The 22,722-nt window shown below is 38.9% G+C and overlaps 1 long non-coding RNA gene across 1 annotated transcript in view; it reads right to left on the bottom strand.

Moving 5' to 3' along the window:
• Positions 1-2,518: 2,518 nt before the first annotated feature.
• Positions 2,519-22,722, bottom strand: part of LOC133093628 (uncharacterized) — a 35,416-nt gene continuing 15,212 nt past the window's right edge. The window contains exon 3 of the long non-coding RNA XR_009701296.1: positions 2,519-3,408. This is a non-coding gene — a long non-coding RNA (uncharacterized LOC133093628). The remainder of the gene's footprint in view (positions 3,409-22,722) is intronic.

The raw sequence follows: 22,722 nt of genomic DNA, 5'->3' as shown, positions 1-22,722 counted from the left end.
GAGTTTCCTCATCTGTAAATGAAGGGGTATGGGGGTAGGACTTGATGATATCCAGAGACCTTTCCAGTCTAGAAATTCCATGCTTCTCTGAAACTCTACTGATTGAATTGACTCTTTAGGTCAGAATTTAAAATTATGTTTCTTTTTTTTTTTCAGAAAAATAAGTTACTTTTATTTATTAAAAGACTGGTTCAATAGAACCATTTCCCCCAATTTTTTTGGCTTTTTATATGACAGTGATTTTGTAATGTAACTTTCTATATGGGGAACATAAAGATGATTTACTCTCCACTCTAGCATGGGTGATAGAAATTTTTTTTTTTTTTTAAAGAAACAAGTAGCAGCAAAAATTTTTTAGATTATACCAAGAGCAGTAAATGATTAAGAGAAAGACATAAATTTCAGATAAAAGTAGAAATGGATTCTTGGACAGCTTGAACATGAAATTAATAAAAAGTAAAATATCTGACCACGTTGAAAAAGATTTAAATTTCTTGCCAGTTTCACACAAAATACTGACATCAACTAAGATAACAAAAACTAATAATATGCCACTACAACCTGGGCATCAGCAACAAACTAGTTAATAGGGGTCATTAATTTAAAGAGTATTTAAGACTAGTCACTACCTAAGAAAACTTGAAATGTTCTGAAATTTTATAGCTTATATATGAAAGAAACTTGGGAGAGAACTTCCCAAATTTGATAACGATCCTAAAAATGTACTTCACCTTACCATTAACAAGGTATAAAACTTAAAGAAAATTTTCCAAGCCATCTAAAATAATGTTTCTTAAACTAAGGATCGGGCTCCAAAGTAGGGCTTAAAATGTAATATTGTATATTAGAAACAACAGAGACTTGAGAGCCAGCCAGACATGAGTACAAACCATAGGATGTTCTGCCACTTCCCATGTGAACCATCACTTTGAGCCCCAGGTTCCTCCTCAATAAAATGGAAATAAGTGATAGTTATATCAGAGAGTTACTGTGAGGATTAAAGGAGAGACCATAAATATAAATAGTACAGTAGTGCTAGTAGGTGTCATTATCGTTATTATGATTAATGAGATGGTCTGACTTCCTCAGCCACCTAGATTCTCCCTCTACTGTGCACTACTTAGATTTTGAAGATAAGCAATTATGTTGAGAAAGTGAGACCAGAATTAGGATGTACCACAGGTTTCTTATATAGGTGATGGCATGGGGAAGTGATAGCTCGGAAAATGTTGAGGACGACTGAGGAAGAAAAACTAATTTAGAATAACATAGCGATGTTGAATGTATGCTTCTTGCTGAGGTTTCGGAGGCTGATAACACCCCTTCCTTCCTGTTCCAAATTTGGAACCAACTGAGAGGTAGACACAAAGTCACATAGATGGAGATCAAAGTGAGACTTTGCTACTCATAAAGCTGGCTTGGAGGACAGAGATTAAGCACATAGCACATGGATCCTAACATGGCACCTAATTTAAGACTCTGCACAGCTCCCTCAGAAGGGCTGCACCACCGCGGGCCATCCCCACAAGGACCCGCTTTTCTAAGCTCACTTGTGGAGTTGCAGAGTCAGCCTCTTCCCCTGTAGCAGGAGCGCTGGGCTGAGTTCCTTCTCCCAAATGTACCGTTCAGGTAAGTCTGGCAGCCCAGGGAGGAGAGAGTGAGGGACAAAAGAAGCTCCTGGAAGGGAAACTCTCAAACTTTTTTTCCCCCTCCTCTCTCTTCCTGGGAAATGGAGTGGTTAATCCTTTCCCTCTACGGAAACCTAAGGGGAGGTGGGGAGGAAGTGGGCCCCCCAGCTAACATTTCTTATCTTGGATCTGCATGCTTTATGCTTGCCTGGAACTGTTGGAATGCTTTGCCAAATGAGGGTGAAAGAGAATTTTATTCTCTGCTTTTTATTCCTTTCAATTGATCTTAGATATGAGAATTCTGTAGATAAAGACTATACACGCAGAAAGATATATAGATAGATGACAGATAGGTAGATATAGATGTATAGATACTTGACTACTATAGTGGATGTATTTTTTTTAACATGCTTTTTTTTCTCCCAAATTTTTATTTGAAATAATTTATAGGATCTCAATATTGAAGAAAATTACTTTGAAATGCTGACCTAAAATAAATAGATGGCCAGTTATTTTTCCAGCAAAAATGGGTTTATTTGGGATCAGCAGAGAATTGTAATTTGGGGTCTGTAACCATGGTGAGTCACATGCAAGTCCCAGCACAGTGAAGAAAGGAGAACTCTTATCAAGGGGAAAGGAAGTTGGGAGGGCTGGAGTAAATAAAGAGTCCGTGGTTTTTCACTGGTTGAGTTATTGCCAAGAAAGAAGACAAGTCTTTTTCCTGTTGCGCTCTACTATCATGGCAGGATATGAGAGTTCTCTCTTCCGGTCTCTCAATTCAATTTTTTTTTGTTTTTTTTTTTTTTATTAGTTATCTATTTTATACATATTAGTGTATATATGTCAATCCCAATCTCCCAATTCATCCCCCCCACCCCCGCTTTCCCCCATTGGTGTCCATTCGTTCCTTCTCTACATCGGTGTCTCTATTTCTGCCCTGCAAACCAGTTCATCTGTACCATTTTTCTAGATTCCACATATATGCCTTAATATACGATATTTGTTTTTCTCTTTCTGACTTACTTCACTCTATATGAGAGTCTCTAGATCCATCCACATCTCTACAAATGATCCAATTTCACTCCTTTTTATGGCTGAGTAATAGTCCATTGTATATATGTACCACATCTTCTTTATCCATTCGTCATCAGAAAATCTACAAACAACAGATGCTGGAGAGGGTGTGGAGAAAAGGGAACCCTCTTGCACTATTGGTGGGAATGTAAATTGATACAGCCACTATGGAGAACAGTATGGAGGTTCCTTAAAAAACTAAAAATAGAATTACCACATGACCCAGCAATCTCACTACTGGGCATATACCCAGAGAAAACCATACTTCAAAAAGACACATGCACCCCAATGTTCACTGCAGCACTATTTACAATAGCCAGGTCATGGAAGCAACTTAAATGCCCATCGACAGACATATAGTGGATGTATTGGTTATCTATTGTTGCATAACAAATTACTCTGAACACAGTGACTTAAAACAACATTAAATATTATCTCACATAGTTTCTGCAGGTCAAGAGTTTGGAACTGGCTTAGGTCGGTAGTTCTGGCTCAGGATCTCTCATGAGATTGTAGTTAAAATGCTGCCTGGGGCTGCAGGGCTGTAGTCTTTTGAAGCTTGACTAGAGCTGGAAATCCACTTCTGAGATGACTCACTCATGTGGCTGTAGGGAGGAGGCCTCATTTCCTTGCCACGTGGATCTCTCCTTAGGGTTGCTTGAGTGTCCTCATGACATGGCAGCTGTCTTACTCCAGGATGAGTGATCTAGCAGAAAGCAAAGCAGAAGTTGCAATGTCTTTTATGACCTACCTTTGGAAGCTGCACTTTGTCATTTCTGCAATGTCTTATTAGTTAAACAGTCAGCCCTTTTCAAGTGCGAGGGGACACACAGGTGCATGAAGACTGGGAGATAATTAGGGGCTAATTAGGGTCATCTTGGAGGCTGACTACCAAAGTGGTTGACTCGCCAAAGACTGAATTTTGTTTTCTTCACTTCTGGAGAGAAAATGGTCAGTGAATCCCATTGGTGGTCTTTGAGATGTACCAAAGCTACCTCATGCTCTCACCCCCAGATAAAGTATTATATTATTAATCAGCCTTTTGTGAATTTAGGCTGAAAAAAGAAGATGCCAGGAAGGTTGGGACAACCTTTAATACACAAATATGGCAGTGCAGGCTATTTGTGGGGGGGGGGGGGGAATGCCACATGACTCTCAGACATTTTCTGAGCACTTACTTTGTTCTAGGTATTATGGCTTATGTACAGGATCACACTGCCTCCTTGCCTGTGAGGTGGGACCTATTTTTCTGTTTTACAGATGCAACAACTCAGGCTCAGAAAAGTGAAGTAACTTGCCTGTAAATGGTGGAGCTGGTATGTGATCTCGGATCTGTTAAACTTTAGATCAGTGCTTCCCAAACTAAGACGCATACAAATCACCTGGCAGGCGGTGGGGTCGGGGTGGGGGGGGGGGTGTCCAGTTAAAGTGCAGAGTTGGTTTCAGTAGGCTTTGACCAGGGCTGGGGTTCTGCCTATCTGACAAGCCCCCAGGTGATGCTGACACTGCTGAGGCAGGGACCTCTGTCTGGTAAGGAGGCTGCAGAAGTGTCTCTGAACGACTACACCAAGGGTGAGGACTTCCAAGCAGCACAGTACCTGGCACAACTAGTTGTCAAACAAAAGGCAAAACTTCCCTGCAGAGGGGAGCTGAAACCCACTACACTCAGTCCACTATGGAAGCACCTTGCAACTGTGAAATCAGCAGGTGGGCTTATCCCACTCACCTGAGGGAAGGCTGAGGGTTGGTTTGAGGGGCTCCCCTCGGAGGCGAGGATTTCCAACCATGCCCTTTCTGAGGCCTCTTCCTTTTTCTGGGGCTACATGCTCCCAGTTAGCCATTACCTGGAGGTCCCTGAAGGCCATCTGCTTTGGGGAGTGCATTTGGCACCAGGCGGGAAGCTGTGTTTCCCAACCTCACCACACTGGGCTTTCTCAGTGAAACTTCCAAGCTGAGGAAGGGAGCTGGGGTGACGAGCTCTATGTGTGTGTGTGTGGGAGTGGGAGTGGGAGTGGGGCGGTAGGGGGGACTGAAGTGGCACCCTCAGCTGGGCTGGGGAGCTCTAGCTCTCCCCTCTTTGTTTGTCCCCTACAACTGTGGCAAGAGGGCCAATCCTCTAAGAATGTGTAGTATTTCCCAGAGAGACAAGATAATGAGTATTTTTCTTAGCTCATCCAGGAAGTTAACATACAATACATTCTTAACTGCATTTAGGAGCATTTATTCAATTGTAACTAGTGTAACTAGTAATTCAGAAAGTGCCCAGTAATACTAATGTTATAGCACACTTGGAGTGCTTCCCTCCGAAAGCTCCAAGCATTTCCTCAGTTAGGCTTTGAGGATGATGCTGGCACTTGGCTCCAGAAGCAAATCTGAATTCTTGTGGACTCTGTGTCCAGCGTTCACTACCCTTTGGTTTTCTAAGGCGAGGACCCAGTGGTTCACTTTCTTTCATCTTCAGATCATTTCAGTCGTCCTCCAACGTGATTCCTATAAGCCCTGGTAGGAACTTCAGAATCAAGAGGGAGTCACTCTCCATCTCATGGCAAACCTCCCTTCCCTCCACCCTCACAAAACCCAGAGCCAGGGAGACTCCTGTTTGGCATTTAGACTGGTCAGACAAACCCTGTCTGGACTTTGCCACTTTATCAGCCATATAACCGTGGGGAAATGACATGACTTTCTACACTTTAGATGGCTCATCTGTAAAATGCAGGAATGATAGTACCAGTTCGCAGGGGTTGTTGTGAGAATGAAGCGACACGTTAGCTCAGGCCTGATCCAGGGCACATGTTCAGTACTTGTCAGTAATGATTATTCAGTGACTTGAGGCTCTCAGTTTTTAAAAAATGATTTACAAACTTATGGTTACCAAAGGGGAAATTGGGGGGAGGGATAAATTAGGAGTTGGGGATCAACATATACACACTACTATATATAAAATAGACAACCAACAAGGACCTACTGTATGGCACAGGGAACTATACTCAATATTTTGTAATAACCTATAAGGGAAAAGAATCTGAAAAGGAATAGAAATATATGTAATATATGTATATATGCATATATATACATATTGGGTTGGCCCAAAAGTTTGTTCGGGTTTTTCCCATAAGATCTTACAGAAAACCCGAACGAACTTTTTGGCCAACCCAATATATAACTGAATCACTCTGTTGTACACCTGAAACTAACACAACATTGTCAATCAGCTATACTCCAATTAAAAAAAAGAAAGAAAAAATAGTAATGCAAAATAGTTCTTGCTTATAGACATGTAAATTATATCCAATAGAGGATTAACTGGTTTCTGTTACCCACTGTAGAAAACATCAGTTTTGCCTTTGTTGGCATATTCATTTTGATATTCCTGATCTATAAATGTGTTCCTCCTTTGAACTGGTGGTAATACCTTACCAATTCTCTCTTTAATAACAAGCTAAATAAAATCTTTAAACTGGGTTCACTTAAAAAAGAAAAGATCAAACCTTTGGAAATAAAGCAAGAGGATGGATGACTGTGTGCTTTTCAATGTCATATTGGACAAGTGTCCAATAGGCCTGCCTAAGGATTATGTGACACAGTAGAGAAGGAACTTAGCACCACAGTGGACTATTGATTAGGGCCCCGTTTCCTAAAATTTTGATGTTAAAAATAAGTTGCATATAATTTTTGTCTAAAAGAAAAGCAAATAATTTTTGTCCAGTGGAATGGAGATCCACAGAGGCTATACTGCTTTGGTTTTTCTGTCTAATTTAGCAATTTGATTTCAGCATCATGTCTCTTACTGACCATGTATACATCGATCTCAATGTATCCTTTTTTGAACCAGCTTTACCATCCTGTTGGTTCCCTCATTACTTAGTTAAATGAATCTATGACACATATACACTATATCATAGAGTAGGAGAGTCATGTTTTACCTTTTTGAAAATTATACTTTGACGTCAGTTAATTCATCTTTCTGCTTTAGTTGCCAGAGCTGGGTTCTTTCGACTGCAACCACAATAATATTAACTAAAAGAGCTATATTTGTATTATCATAGTTATACTGTCTCTTTTATTCCAACTTCCTTATCAAGTTCTTGGCTACCAGGTGCCTCAACTTACCCTGAAATATTCTCAAGGAAACAATTCCTGAATTTACTCGAATAGTAAATTCTTACCTTCCTTTTAAGAGAGCTGGTGTTTTATTTTCACTCTGTTTAATTCAGGAAATAGTTACTAAAAAAAAAATACTGACTGCAATTGCTTTTAAGAGGTGGGACTTTGGACAATTTTTTTTCCTGTTTCTTACTTTACTATTGTCCATATTTTCTGGATCAATGATGTGCTGCGCTCATAATGGAAAGGAAAAAAACCTTTTTTAAAAAAAATAGATCTTTAATAGATCTTTATTGGAGTATAATTGCTTCACAATACTGTGTTAGTTTCTGTTGTACACCAAAGTGAATCAGCCATATGCATACATATGTTCCCATATCTCTGCCCTCTTGAGCCTCCCTCCCACCCTCCCTATCCCACCCCTCTAGGTCATCGCAAAGCACCGAGCTGATCTCCCTGTGCTATGCTGCTGCTTCCCACTAGCTGTCTATTTTATATTCGGTAGTGTATATATGTTGATGCTACTCTCACTTTGCCCCAGCTTCCCCCTCCCACCCCGTGTCCTCAAGTCCGTTCTCTATGTCTACATCTTTATTCCTTCCCTGCCACTAGATTCATCAACAACTTTTTTTTTTTTGATTCCATATACATGCGTTAGCATATGGTATTTGTTTTTCTCTTTCTGACTTACTTCACTCTGTATGACAGTCTCTAGGTCCATCCACCTCACTACAAATAACTCAATTTTGTTTCTTTTTATGGCTGAGTAATATTCCATTGTATATATGTGCCACATCTTCTTTATCCATTCATCTGTCGATGGACACTTAGGTTGCTTCCATATCCTTGTTATTGTAAATAGAGCTGCAATGAACATTGTGGTACATGTCTCTTTTTGAACTATGGTTTTCTGTGGGTATATGCCCAGTAGTGGGATTGCTGGGTCATATGGTAGTTGTATTTTTAGTTTTTTAAGGAAACTCCGTGCTGTTTTTCATAGTGGTTGTATCAATTTACATTCCCACCAACAGTGCAGGGGGGTTTCCTTTTCACCACACCCTCTGCAGCATTTATTGTTTCTAGATTTTTTGATAATGGCCATTCTGACTGGCGTGAGGTGATACCTCATTGTAGTTTTGATTTGCATTTCTCTAATAATTAGTGATGTTGAGCATCTTTTCATGTGCCTCTTGGCCATCTGTATGTCTTCCTTGGTGAAATGGCTATTTAGGTGGTCCACCCATTTTCTTTTTTTTTTCTTTTTAAATTGTTGAGTTGTAAGAGTTCTTTATATATTCAGGATACGTGGCCCTTATCAGACATATGATTTGCAAAAGCTTTACGCCATTCTATGAGTTATCTTTTTTTTTTTTTTTTAGCTGCACTGCATCTTCTGCCCATTTTCTAATTAGATTGTTTGTTTTTTTGATATTGAGCTGTTTGTATATTTTGGACATTAATCCTTCATCTATTGTTTCATTTGCAAATATTTTCTCCCATTCTGAGGGTTGTCTTTTCATCTTGTTTATGGTTTCCTTTGCTGTACAAAAGCTTTTAAGTCCCATTTATTTATTTTTGTTTTTATTTCCATTACTCTGGGAGGTGGGTCAAAAAAGATCTTGCTGTGTTTTATGTCAAAGAGTGTTTTTCCTGTGTTTTCCTCTAAGAGTTTTATAGTGTCTGGTCTTACATTTATGTCTTTAATCCATTTGGAGTTTATTTTTGTGTATGGTGTTAGGTAGTGTTCTAATTTCATTCTTTTACATGTAGCTGTCCAGTTTTCCCAGCACCACTTATTGAAGAGGCTGTCTTTTCTCCATTGTATGTTCTTGCCTCCTTTGTCGCAAATTAGGTGACCATATGTGCATGGGTTTATCTCTGGACATTCTATCCTGTACCATTGATCTATATTTCTGTTTCTGTGCCAGTACCATACTGTCTTGATTACTGTAGCTTTGTGGTATAGTTTGCAGTCGATCCTTCTCAAACTCTTCCAAATAATTGCAGAGGGAGAAACACTCCCAAATTCACTCTATGAAGCCACCATCACCCTGATACCAATACCAGAAAAAGATATCACAAAAAAAGAAAATTAGAGACCAATATCACTGATGAACATATAGATGCAAAAATCCTGAACGAAATACTAGCAAACAGAATCCAACAACACAATAATAAGATCATACACCACGGTCAAGTGGGATTCATCCCAGAGATGCCAGGATTCTTCAATATACGCAAATCAATCAATGTGATATACCGCATTAACAAATTAAGGAATAAAAACCATACGATCATCTCAATAGATGCAGGAAAGGCTTTTGACAAAATTCAACACCTATTTATGACAAAAACTCTCCAGAAAGTGGGCATAGAGGGAACCTACCTCAACGTAATAAAGGTCATATATGACAAACCCACAGCAAACATCATACTCAATGGTAAAAAACTGAAAGCATTTCCTCTAAGATCAGGAACAAGATAAGGATGTCCACACTCTCCACTCTTATTCAACGTAGTTTTGGAAGTCCTAGCCACAGCAATCAGAGAAGAAAAAGAAATAAAAGGAATACAAATTGGAAAAGAAGAAGTAAAACTGTCACTGTTTGCGGATGACATGATACTATACATAGAAAATCCTAAAGATGCCACCAGAAAACTACTAGAACTAATCAGTGAATTTGGTAAGATTACAGAATAGAAAATTAACGCAAAGAAATCTCTTGCATTCCTATACACTAATGATGAAAAATCTGAAAGAGAAATTAAGGAAACAATCCCACTTACCATTGCAACAAAAAGAATAAAATACCTAGGAATAAACCTGCTTAAGCAGGCAAAAGACCTGTACTCAGAAAACTATAAAACACTGATGAGAGAAATCAAAGATTCCATAAACAGATGGAGAAATATACCATGTCCTTGGATTGGAAGAATCAATATTGTGAAAATGACTGTACTACCCAAAGCAATCTACAGATTTAATGCAATTCCTATCAAACTACCAATGGCATTCTTCACAGAATTAGAACAAAAAGTTTTACAATTCGTATGGAAACACAAAAGACCCCAGATAGCCAAAGCAATCTTGAGAAAGAAAAACAGAGCTGGAGGAATCAGGCTCCCAGACTTCAAACTAAATCTTAACTTTTAAAAACATGTATCTACTATATTCCTAGCAGTGGGTAGAACTCAGCAGGGAACCCAATGTTCAACAATTCATTGCTCCTGTCTTTGACAGTACGAAGATATAAATGTAGCTATGAAACAGGACAGAATACAAGTGCAGATTGAGAAAGAACACATTGTACCTATGGAGGAAAGGCTGGGGAGGGGGTGGTACAGAAAGAACCATGTTGGAGAACTTGCATTTGATAACCCCATTAATAGCTAATAGCTAGTATTTAATGTGCATTTGTTACATGCCAAGCACCCTCACAAATCCTTCACATGCATCTCATTTAACTCTCTTCATTTTTTTTATTGTATTAAAAAAATAAGATTTACCATCTTAACCATTTTTAAGTGTACAGTTCAGCAATGTATTTTCATTGTTGTGAAACAGATATCCAGAACTTTTTCATCTTGCAAATCTGAAACTATACCCAATTATATAACAACTTCTTTTTTCCCACTTCCCCCAGGCAGTAATAACCAGCATTTTACTTTGTTTCTATTAATTTCACTATTTTAAGATAATTATATAAGTGGAATTATGCAGTATTTGTATTTTTGTGACTGGCTTGCTTCACTTAGCATAATGTCCTCAAGCTTCATCCATTTTGCAGCATATGACAGGATTTTCTTCCTTTTTAAGGTTTAATAATATGCCATTATATGTATATAGTACATTTTGTTTATGTATTTATCTGTCGATGGACCATTGGTTTGCTTCCACCTCTTGGTTATTATGAATAGTGCTTCTATGAACATGGGTGTGAAAATATCTCTTCAAGACCCCATTTTCAGTTCTTTTTGATGTATAACCAGAAGTAGGTTTGCTAGATCATATGGTAGTTTTATTTTTAATTTTTTGAAGCCTCTAAACTGTTTTCCATAGTGGTTGCACCATTTTACAATCCTACCAACAGTGCACAAGGGTTCCAATTTGTCCACATGAAGATCAAAACTTCTTTTCTTTTTCTATCTTCCTTTCTCTCTCTCTCTTTCTTTCTTTCTTTCTTTCTTTCTTTCTGTACCCATCCTAATGGGTGTGAGGTGATATCTCATTGTGGCTTTGATTTGTGTTTCTCTGATGATTAGTCATGTTATGCATCATTCCATATGCTTGCTGACCATTTACATTTCATCTTTGGAGAAACAACTATTCAAGTTCTTTGCACATTTAAAATCAGGTTATCTGATGTTTTGTTGCTGAGCTGTAGGAGGTCTTTATATATTCTGGATATTAACTCCTTATCAGATATATGACTTGCAAATATTTTCTTCCATTCTGCTGGTTGCCGTTTCACTCTGTTGATTGTGTCTTTTGATACATAAAAATTTTAAAATTTGAGGTAGTCCCATTTGTCTATTTTTGCTTTTGTTTCCTGTGCTTTTTGTGTCATATTCAAGAAATCACTGCCAATCCAATGTCATGAAAATTTCCCCCTTTGGTTTTTCCTCAGTTTTATAGTTTTAGGTCTTATATTAGGTCTTACATTTTGAGTTAATTTTTGTGCATAGTGTAAGATAAGGATCCAACTTCATTGTTTTACATGTAGTTATCCAGTTTTTCCAACACCATTTGCTGAAGAGGCTGTCCTTTCCCCATTGGGAAGAGGACACCTCTTGGCACTATTGTCAAAAGTCATTTGACCATTTATGCAAAGGTTTATATCTTGGCTCTCTGTTCCATTCCATTAGTCTATTTGTCTGTCTTTATGCCAGTACAAAACTGTTTGATTACTGTAGCTCCATAATATATTTTGAAATCAGGAAGTGTGAGTCCTTCAACTTTGTTCTTCTTCCTCACAATTGTTTTGACTATCCAGGATCCCTTGAGATTACATATGAATTTATCTACTTCTGCAAAATACACTGTTAGAATTTTGACAGGGATTGTGTTGAATCTGTAGATTGCTTTGGGTGGTGTGGCCATCTTAAAATATTAAGTTTTCCAATCAATGAACATGAGATGTTTTTCCATTTGTTTGTGTCTTCTTTAATTTTTTCAGAAATATTTTGTAGTTTTCAGTGTACAAGTCTTTCACCTCCTTGGTTAGGTTTATTCCGAAGTATTTTATTCTTCCTGATGCTATTATAAGCAGAATTGTTTCTTTACTTCCTCTTTACGTTGTTCATTGTTAGTGTACAGACACAACTGATTTTTGTGTCTTGATTTCGTGTCCTTCAACTTTGACAAATTTGCTTATTAGTTCTAACAGGGGTTTTTTTTTTGTGGAATTTTTAGGGCTTTGTACATATAAGATCGTGTCATCTGTGAAGAGATTCTTTTTTTCTTCCTTTTCAATTTAGATGTGTTTTATTTCTTTTCCTTGCCTTAGTGCTCTGGCTTTAATGCTCTTCAGTTTGTGGATTAAAACATTAAGGTGTTTGTTAGGAAATGTCTTACTACTGCAAACATTTAAGACCTTCATTTCCCAAGATTCTTGTTTTTCATGTTTTATGCACACACTTAATCCCGATGGAATCAGCAGGAAAGCTGTCTTTTACCCAGGGGTCAGAGTCCTCCCTGGTCCTAAGTCCTCTTTGGTGGAGGACTTAGGTCAAGAAAATAGTAAGGCTCTGCAGAGAACCAAGTTTGTTCATGCTGAAAAACAAATTATTTCTACCATTTTCTGAGGCCTTATGTCCTTACCTCCTCTAAAAATAGCTGCTCTTTTAAAATAATCTCTAAAATTACACTCTCCCATATTTCTGCACATATACCCCCTCACCAGTTATGATACTTTAAAAATTGTCTTAAATATTTCATAATTGTTATAATGCCCAGCCAATGCTAAGAATTTTTTATGGATTCCAATACAGTCATTTCAACCATATATATGATATATGATGTTATACAGCACTGTATGCTGTCATTATTTTTCAGATGAGGAAATTGAGGCCCAGGAAATTTTTATATCTTAGCCAAAGTCATAGAGCTTGTGAGTAATGGTGCCAGATTTAGAACCCAGGCAGCCCAAGTCCTGAGTGCCTGCTTATTGCAAATGGCCCAATATCTAGCCTAAGCCTTACTTTTGTGTTTTAAGTGATCCTAAAAATGAATTCTCAGAGAACATATCATCAGGATGTGGACGTGGATGTTTAAGTTGCTGGAATTTCCTTCTATCTGGTGGTTCTTCAGAGAGGCATGTTCAGATGTCTGGGAGTCAATTGGTTTTTGAAACAAGAACAAACCCCTTGATATCCATATGGAGATTTGCAATCCTGCCTACACTTTAAATTAACCTTATTGACGGATTTCCTGCCAAGCTTAGTTTCATTTATTATGCATGTTCCTTTTAGTAGGTGGAAGAAAAAAATACATGAGAATTATCCTCTAAATAAAGCAATATATAAACCAGGCTCATACATTTTCTAAAGTTTATTTTTATTTGCCAAGCTTTTCTGTATTTTTTGGGGGATAAGTGTTTATTTAATAAAAAGAAAAGTGATATCTTGAAATAAGGATATCTTAGTAGTAAACAACCAGGAGTGGATCTTTTTTCTCTTTCATTCATCATTGTCAGCTGAAGACATTCTCAGCCTGCAGCTAGGGGTGAAATTTATGGCGTCAAGATGGGTGAGCCACTTCACTGTTTCTTCTTGAGCTTAAAGAAATTTCAGCCTGATATTCCACTCTTCCTGGATTCTAAAATGTGACACCAGATACATGTATTACAATAGTTGGGCCTAAGACTTACTGCAGGGCAGCAAGTCAGAATCAGAATTCCCTGGAGGTGATGTGGGGAAAGCACTCATGGGGTGTTCCCATTTTGGGATGAAAAAATATGAATCAAGGAAGGGGGAATAAGGGAAAGTGCCTTTATTTAATATTTTTTGATATTACCTAAGATAGCCAGACAATGCAGTTTGTTGGGAATACTCTTGGCTTTTGATGATCTGGGGAAAAATATTGAAAAATAAACTTGGGTCATTGGTACCCATAAATGGCTACTTTATAACTGTTCTATCTCTCCAAACCAAGCTGGAGTGTGGGGGAAGGAGAGTGGTTCCCAAAACAATTCACAGCCTACTGGTTTCTCTAAATAGCTTGGAGCTCTAGAACATTCTGTCTGACTGGGAAAAATAATGACCCAGTTGATCAGTTACATATGTGGGCTTGTTCAGAGAATTTCTGATGGAATCTGTGATTGCAATCCTTTCAGACCCCATGCTCCCTTTTATAACAAATATTTGAATGCCCTTTTTATTATCCTGAAATGAAATTTATATATTACACATTAAAAAATAAAACACTTTGTTATAAAAGGAGAACTAAGGAAAGTAATTTTCAATAAGAGATGTTTCTCAATTCGCAAATACTCAGACAAGGCAACTGTTAAAAGATAATTTAAAAAACCAAACAAACAGATAAAATCATGACCCTCACCCAGATAAAAAATGTTTTTATGGTAATTAACTCATAAAGAGGAACCAGGCAAATGTTATAACCCATTCAAGAGAGAAAGAATGGATATATTTATAAACTGGGAATATTGAAATGATGTATAAATGGAGGAAAAACTAGTTTCGTCAGCAGTGGGGAAGAGAGGTTAATTGAACCTCTACCAGACAGGACAGAACACAGATGTCTACAGACAAAAATTATCTTGCATTGTTATCACTTATCTACATTTTACAGAGTTGTAGAATTGTTCCCATGGAATCAGAATCAGATAACTCAGAGCGGTGTGCTGTAGATAACACACAGTTTTTCATCGAAGTACAAATTTTTGCCTACACTATCCTTAATGAAGTAATCAGACATTCACCACTATAGGTAACAACACCCTGAATAAGGCATCTACACAGGCAGACTGACTCAGTTGGTTGAATTGTCACCCCAGATACATTGAACAGTGATGCTTTCAGACATTTTCTGAAATGGAGACCAATTCTTGGCAAATCTCTGAACAAAGAAAGTACACTCTTCCCTCAATTTACACAGTACCTGAACTCCTAGAAAAGGAGGTGCTTATTAAAACCATTTGAGAACACTTTGTATTTATGTGTATAATGGAATTGGGTTCTAGGTTAAGATAGTTATGTTTTTCACCTATACGAATATCTGGCAGAACACTCCAAAGCTGTGGGATATATAGCAAATCCTTTACTGTGGGGCATTTTCCTGTACATTGCAGGGCATCTACTACCCTCGCCTTGTCCTCTGAAGGCAAGTGGTACCCTCCAATCATGTGACAACCAAAACAAAAAGTCTCACAAGTTACCAACACACTCCCTAAGGGTGGAGTTACCCTGATGGAGAAGCACTGTCGTAGCTGAAATATGCCCGGGGACCCATCGCTTCATCCCCACCTCCAGCAACACCATTTGCTCAGCCGGGCAGCTATGGAGAAAAGCCGAGGGCCTGCTTGAACAGGGTTAGGCCAGAGGTAACTTTTAACTTAAAGAATTGACTCGTCTCCTCCGAATCCCTCTCTTCTAAGTTTAACTAACCAAGTTGAGAGACCAAGGGGGTCCATCACTGAAAGTAAATACCCATCCCGGGTCTATTTAAGCTGGAGTTTCCTTCTGCCTTTCTGAAGAATTCTTGTCCCAAGACCTGTGGTAGGGGACGGGGTGGTGGCAGGCACCGATAGAAAATGGCACCGTCAAATGACCAAAGAGCTGGCGACAGAGGAAGGGACGTGGTCCAGGAAGTGGGGGGACTGTGTGTACTTGCCATGGCTCAGGGAGTCGTCACCACTCAGCCCAATGTTGCCAGATTTTCTGATTTTACTTTCAAAAGAAACAGGAAATCTGCACTTTTTGTATGCAATTTTTCAGTTCTTAAACGTTGGCTCATGTATATGTATAGATAAATAGATGATAGATAGATAGATTGATAGATAGATAGATAATGTACTTAACAAATGTATACACATGTAGAAACACAGATAACTCCATTCATACATACGGCTCCTTAGCGTTAGACTCATAAATAATAGTGACTTAGGTACTGACTAGGACCGTCCTTTGAATCAGAATGAAAACTATGAGCCGGGTATTTTACTCCCATTGCAGAGATGAGGGAAAGTGGGCTTTGAGAAGGTAAGTGATTTGCCTAGAGTCACACAATAAGTAGCTGGGCTGTTCTGCTCCTGATACCAGGTTGCTGCCCAGTTTATGAAGAGACCACAAGATGAATGAACATTGTTCTGACCAAAACAAGCCACAGGAATAATTTCTGTTGAAAACTGCATTTATGCACTTATTTAAGTGAAATCAACATTTCTTAAAGCTTCTTGACCTATGTCACTATCAGAAGCGTGGGGAGATTTCTAGAGAAGGCAGAGTATCTGAGTTTGATGGTATTTGCAAGTGACCTGGGTGAGCCATTTGCTGTGTTAGCCTGCTATCCATCAAAGCTGGTGATGAGAGTGACTGAATCCCTAGGGGTTGCTTGTGAAAAATGTTAAAAGCTTTAATTGAAAGGATCTCCAACACAGGCCCCAAGTAACTTTCTCATTGTGAATTCCTGTCTTGCCCCCAGATACCCTGAGGCCCTGCCAAATACCAGGGCCAGGTCATTCTCATGTACTTAAGGCATAAACCCCTGGCAGGACCTTTGATGATGCTCACCTTGGAGTCCTGCGCAACCCCAACTGGGATGGACGCACTTGGAGCAATGTCATCTGTCAGGGTCTAACCTCTTTTCTGTGAATGTCTGCAAATTAAACCAGCCTTATGGAAAATGCGGATGTTTCATATTTAAAATGTCTTGATTGGAATGTACATATGATGAAAAAGATAAGCTTGGCTTCCTAAAAAAAATTTGCTGTAACAAAGCAGCAGGGATTCCATCAGAAGCTTTTCATGAGCTTCAGGAAAATCCTTTACCAGCTTCCTTTCCCTTGTTTGTGATTCATTCATTCATTCATTGCCCTGACTCAGCTTAGGGTATGATCCCAGCCTTACATTCTATTCAAATCAGTAAACATTTCTTCTTCCAGTTCTAACTCTGGGAAGGTGTCCATAACCTTCCCCAGACTGCCTAGGGGCAGCATGGAGCAAAAGTGGTTAAGAATTCCTGAGTGAAATCTCTCATTCATAAGATTTTCAAACAAACAAATAAAAATTCTGCCCCTTTAAAAATGTTTTTATTACATCCTTAATGCATGCTCATCAAAGACAAAGTAATGAGAGAAAAGATAAACAAAAACAAAAGTCTTGGTGATCTCACTTAAAAACGTGTGTGTTATTCAGGGTAAGTCATCAGAACTAATGAAATGTTCTCTGAATCTAAGGAAAAGTTAGGCAAGAGCTGGCCCCCAAATTCGCTGCATTCTTTTATTCTTGCAAAGTCTGACACAAGATGATCATTCAGTTGCCTAATCTCCCTGTGGATAAAATTTCTTTGTTGATAGATAAGACTGGTAAAACAGTTATCATCTGTATTTAGAATAATATATAATAGTTTAACAATTACCCACCAATATATACTCTGAGCTGACAATCCAAAGCAATTTAGGACCATTCTCTAAATGTATATTGCAAATCACGTCCCATTATGTGGAGCCCTTATGCTTATGAAGAGAGGCAGAGAATACAAATGTGGGAATGAGATGCAGGGAAGCACAAATTGTGTAAATGAAATCTGGACTGTTTCTGGGAACATAATTTCATGAATAAAGATGATCTAGCGTCTCTGAACTATGTATTTTAAGATTAATATTTCTCAATAGTACTTGTCAAAGTGAGTGGCAGTAGAATCCATAATAAGTACTTTATTGAATTATATTTAGTTTAAATATAAATGTAAAAAGGCACCATGAATTCTCATGTCAAATTATGTCACCCAGAAGTTAATTAGTTGTACCATGATTCAAAAAAAGAATTCTTTTTAATTTGGCGAAATACAGGTTTGTATTTCTAACAATTCAATCATTTTTTAATTAATAAAATTTATTTTTTAGAGCAGGTTTAGGTTCACAGCAAAATTGAGCAGAAGGTACAGAGAGTTCCCATATACTCCGTATCCCCACACATGCACAACCTCCCCACGATCAACATCCCAAACCACCGTGGTACATTTGTTGCAATCAGTGAACCTACACTAAAACATCATTTCACCTAATGTCTATAGTTTGCATTAGGGTTCACTCATGGTGCTGTACGTTCTACGGGTTTTGACAAATTTATAATGACATGTATCTAATTCCGCCATTGTAGTATCATACAGAATAGTTTTACTGCCCTAAAAGTCCTCTGTGCTCTTCCTATTCATCTCTCCCTCCCTTACAACCCCTGGAAACCAGTGATTTTTTTTTTTTTTTTTTTTTTTTTTTTTTTTACTGTCTCCATAGTTTTACCTTTTCCAGAAAATCATATAGTTCAAATCATACAGTATAAAGGTTTTTCGGATCAGCTTCTTTCACTTAGCAATATTCGTTTGTTTCCTCTGTGTCGTTTTAATGACTTGATAGCTTATTTTATTTTAGCATGAATAATATTCCATCATCTGGACGTACCACAGTTCTGTATCCATTCACCTACTGAAAGACATCTTGGCTGCTTCTAAGTTTGGGCAGTTATGAATAAAACTGCTATAAATATCTGTGCACAGGTTTTTGTGTGGACATAAGTTTTCAATTCATCTGGGTAAACAGCAAGTCCCTTACATACCAGGCTGGAAACTGGAAGTCCTCAAAGGCATTATTTTTAAAATTTCTAGAAAACTAAAATACTATGGTCAAAAGTTCTGTTGGTTATATTATTCAGCCTCCTCATTTCAAATTGAAATCAGAACAGATAAGCCCACTTTGGGGGACATTTTTTCTTTCCTTTTCTGACCTTCTTTTCAGCATTCACTGAGTATTATTTATCAGGCAAGGCAAGAAAATAACCTTTTTCTTCTGGTTTCTTGACTCAAGAATCTACTTAGCTATTTTAACAGATCATTTTTCAAGTAAAAAATGGAAAGGAATCAGGAAGTTGTATTTCTACATTTCCATTTATCATGTCTTTTTATGTCTATTTCAAATCCAAGTCCAAGTCCATCAACCCAGAATGTGAAATCACATCGAAAAAGCTCTATCAAAGTTATTCTCTGTTCCTACTCTCTATCTGAAAAATAAACTTAGAAGATAAAAATCTAATCTGCTGAGACTCAAATGATAGGCTTTGTACCAATGGGTGATAGAGGGGGTACCAATGAGTGATAAGTACACTGATGATGTCAGTCAATATACTCATCACCCTCACTGTAACTATTTGTTGCCTGTCTTTTCTGTGAGACTGTCAGCTCCCCAAGGGCAGGGACAAGGCCTAACTGATTACTCTCTGGCACATGGTCAGTATTTCAATATATATTGGTTGAACGTATCATTGGTTCATCAGATATATTAAATATTAATTAACCTCATTTGTTTAACAGTGATTAAGCACCTACTAGGTACAAGGCTGCATATTGGGTATTTGGGGTGTATGAAGATGAGTGTAGTTCATTCCCTGCCTTCCAAGAGCTTACACAACTGTCAATCATGGTAGCAGGCTGTCTTTGTCAAGTCCATATCCCCTCAGGCTCCCCCTCCTCCCACTCTGGATAGTTCCACCAGGAATTATGGCTTCCAGCATCACTTCACATGAAGGCATTCTTTAGCCTTGGAGTAGCTCAGCACCTTAGAGGCAGGCTGGAATTATCAGAGAAATAACATCTCCAGAACAACTCACATCAAATGAGGGTGGCAGTTCCTTGCCCTTCAGTAGGACACTTTTGAGCACATGCCACTCAGACTCTCAGGGGGTCCCCAGTGGAGCTGAGCCCAGATGCTCACAGTAGTAACCTGCTCATTAAGATACCCTTTATTAGCTTTTCTCCTTTCTTGGTCTCACTTCCTACTCAGTCACAGTGCTTCCTGGGATCTCTTCCCAAATAAACTATTCTCCCCAAATCCATTACTCTGGTTCTGATTTTAGAAGAAGCATGGACACTGGAGTGTGATAAGTACGAGAGGCATGAACAGAGAGCTATGGGAATGCAGAGGAGGAGGTGATTAATTCTAGCTGGAGAAGACTTGGCATCATTTGAATGCAGTCTAGGTGGGGGCAATGAGCGCACCTGTGGGAAGAGATGCTTCAGGCAGAGCAAACAAGGGCACGATGGTGCTGAAGAACACAAAGCACTCAAGGAATTGTAGGCAATTGGGTCCAGAGGGAATGTGGGTAGAAGAGTATCTCAGACTTTCCCGGAAAGTACTCCAGAGCCCCACACATTCCAGCAAGGAGGCAGTTCTCTCTGGCCCCTTTCATCCTAAACTTCAGCTCCAGTTCCTTACCCTTCTTACACTGGTACTTTGAAATGGCCAGACATTCTTCTTCTCATAGGAATCCAAATATAGAAACAGACATAGCCGCACATTATCTATAAAAGCAGCCATATGGTAACCACTGACCAACCCACTGTCTTTTTCAAGCATGGCACTTTCTTTCTGCCTGTAGATTTGAATTCATGTTTTCTGAGTTCCCATGACATGCTGAGCATTAATATTTTGCTCTTTCTGAGAGCTCACAGTCAAAACATAGTGTCCATGCCTCAACCCAGACAGGGAAATTTTCCTCCCTTCTGTTAGAGGATAATCTTAAATTTTAAAACAAACAAACAAAAAAAGGCAGTGTGTCATGGAGTCAAAGAACATGACCCTGACATGTACACACTGCTCTATTTAAGATGGATACAACAAGGACCTAATGTATGGCACAGGGAGCTCTGCTCAATGCTACGTGGCAGCCTGATGGGAGGGGAGTTTGGGGGAGAATGGATACCTGTATATGTATGGTTGAGTCTCTTTGCTGTGCACCTGAAACTATCACAACATCTTTAATTGGATATACCCCAATATAAAATAAAAAGTTTTTAAAAACCCCAAAAAACAAAGAACATGACCCAAGCTAACTTTACTTTGAAATCTACTCTATTACTTCCTAAGCAAGTACAATACATATGGATGGTCCTGCTCATTCTCTTGCCCTGGGTCCTAGAAATGGTTTTCCTCTAATGAAATGTTCTGACAAGTCATTCAATCTCCAGTGCCGACTCAATTATAGCCTCTTACCATGATCAACAACTGCTAAATTGATTATAAACCCAGAATGAGAGCTGAAAACCAAAAAATAGAGGTGTGGCAGGAGGACGGGAGCAGAATAATTTGGTCATTTTCCCAGCAGAGGAAAGCCAGTTTAGGAAAGCCAAAATGAGTACTTCTGGAACAGGTATACAACATTGGAAAATAACAGAGAAATTAAAGAAGTTATTAAAGCTCACAGGAGAATTTGGGGAGAGAACACTACTCATTTCAGCTCAGCAGGAGCCAGTTTGCATTATTATGTTTTGCTCTATACTTAGCTTTGAAGAAAGCCACAAATTACAATGGTTAAACAGAGCTTTAGAAAATGGAAAATAGCAACATTGCAAGGACAGAACAGTACTGGGGTAGAATACCCTCCCTACCATTCCCAAACTGGGCTGGATCTAGAGAATTCCTGAAATTCCTCCTTCCCTCAAGAAGTTTAGCCATGTGTCCTTTATGAATCCCCATTATTATAATATTGCTTGTGTAATAAATACAGCTTTGTTTTGTTTTTAAACCAAAGGATCAAACAAAGGTTGGGAGAGGAAGAAAGCTGCTGGAGTACTTCGACCAGGTTGAGTACTTGGGGAAGATACTAACTTAGTACATACCTGGATTGAGAAGGGAATGACGATGATCACATTTCTGAGCTCTTTGTACATTTGAGACACTGCTCTATATCATATTTCATGTGTTAGCTAATTTATCCTCATAACAACCTTATGAAATTGATACGGTACCTAATCCATTTTATAGATGAGGAGACTGGAGCACAGAAAGGCTAACTAACTTGCTCAAGGACATATAGCTGGTAAGTGGCAGAACCAGGATTCAGTCTGACCCCAAAACTTGTGTTCTTGATGACCACACTCAGAGACCATGTTAGGAACTGAATGTTTGTGTCCCCCCAATATTCATATGAGGAAGTCCTAACTCCCCTATGTGATGGTATTTGAAGGTGGGATTTTAGGAGGTATAGATGAGGTCATGAGGGTGGAGCCCCATGCTGAAATTACTGCCCTCCTCAAAAGAGAAAGAGACACCAGACCTCCCTCTCTCCACCATGTGAGGACACAGTGAGGGGCGGAACGGTGAGAAAGTAAATTTTCTTTTTTAATTCTTTTTTCTTGAGTTGCGGGGGCTGCATTCAGCAGCTTGTGGGATCTTTGTTCCCCGACCAGGGATCGAACCCGCACCCTTGCAGTGAAAGCACAGAGTCCTAACCACTGAGCCACCAGGGAATTCCTTAAATTTCTGTTGTTTAAGTCAGCCAGTCTCTGGTATTGTGTTACAGCAGCCCAAGAAGAGTAAGACCGCAAAGCTATCACAACCAAGCTGTTACCCACGGAGTCAAGGAATTGTAGGCAGGAGAGTTTCAGCTGAGACCCAGGGATTTATTTCAGGGGCTTCGCTGTGAGTACCTTGCTTCCTGCAGGATAGGTCACAGAGAATCTCTTGGCCCAAGGGTGATGTAAGGTTGATCCAAGACTAGGAGTTAGACTTTTGTGGGAAACTGCGTAAAGCTCGGTACCTTCCCAGCTATCAGTGGTCACTTCATTCCTGAGTGAAGCTGCTGTTATGAGCAAAATATTCAGTGATTTGGATCTGGACAGGGCTGTTGAAGAAAAAGGGGTGAGTCAGTGGAACTAAGAAAAAACCTTCCTCCTCTCGTTCCTCGG

This window comes from Eubalaena glacialis, chromosome 6, assembly GCF_028564815.1.
Source record: "Eubalaena glacialis isolate mEubGla1 chromosome 6, mEubGla1.1.hap2.+ XY, whole genome shotgun sequence".
NCBI lineage: Eukaryota > Metazoa > Chordata > Mammalia > Artiodactyla > Balaenidae > Eubalaena > Eubalaena glacialis.
The sequence above is the reverse complement of the archived record's forward strand: the minus strand, read 5'-3'. Positions and strand labels throughout refer to the sequence as shown.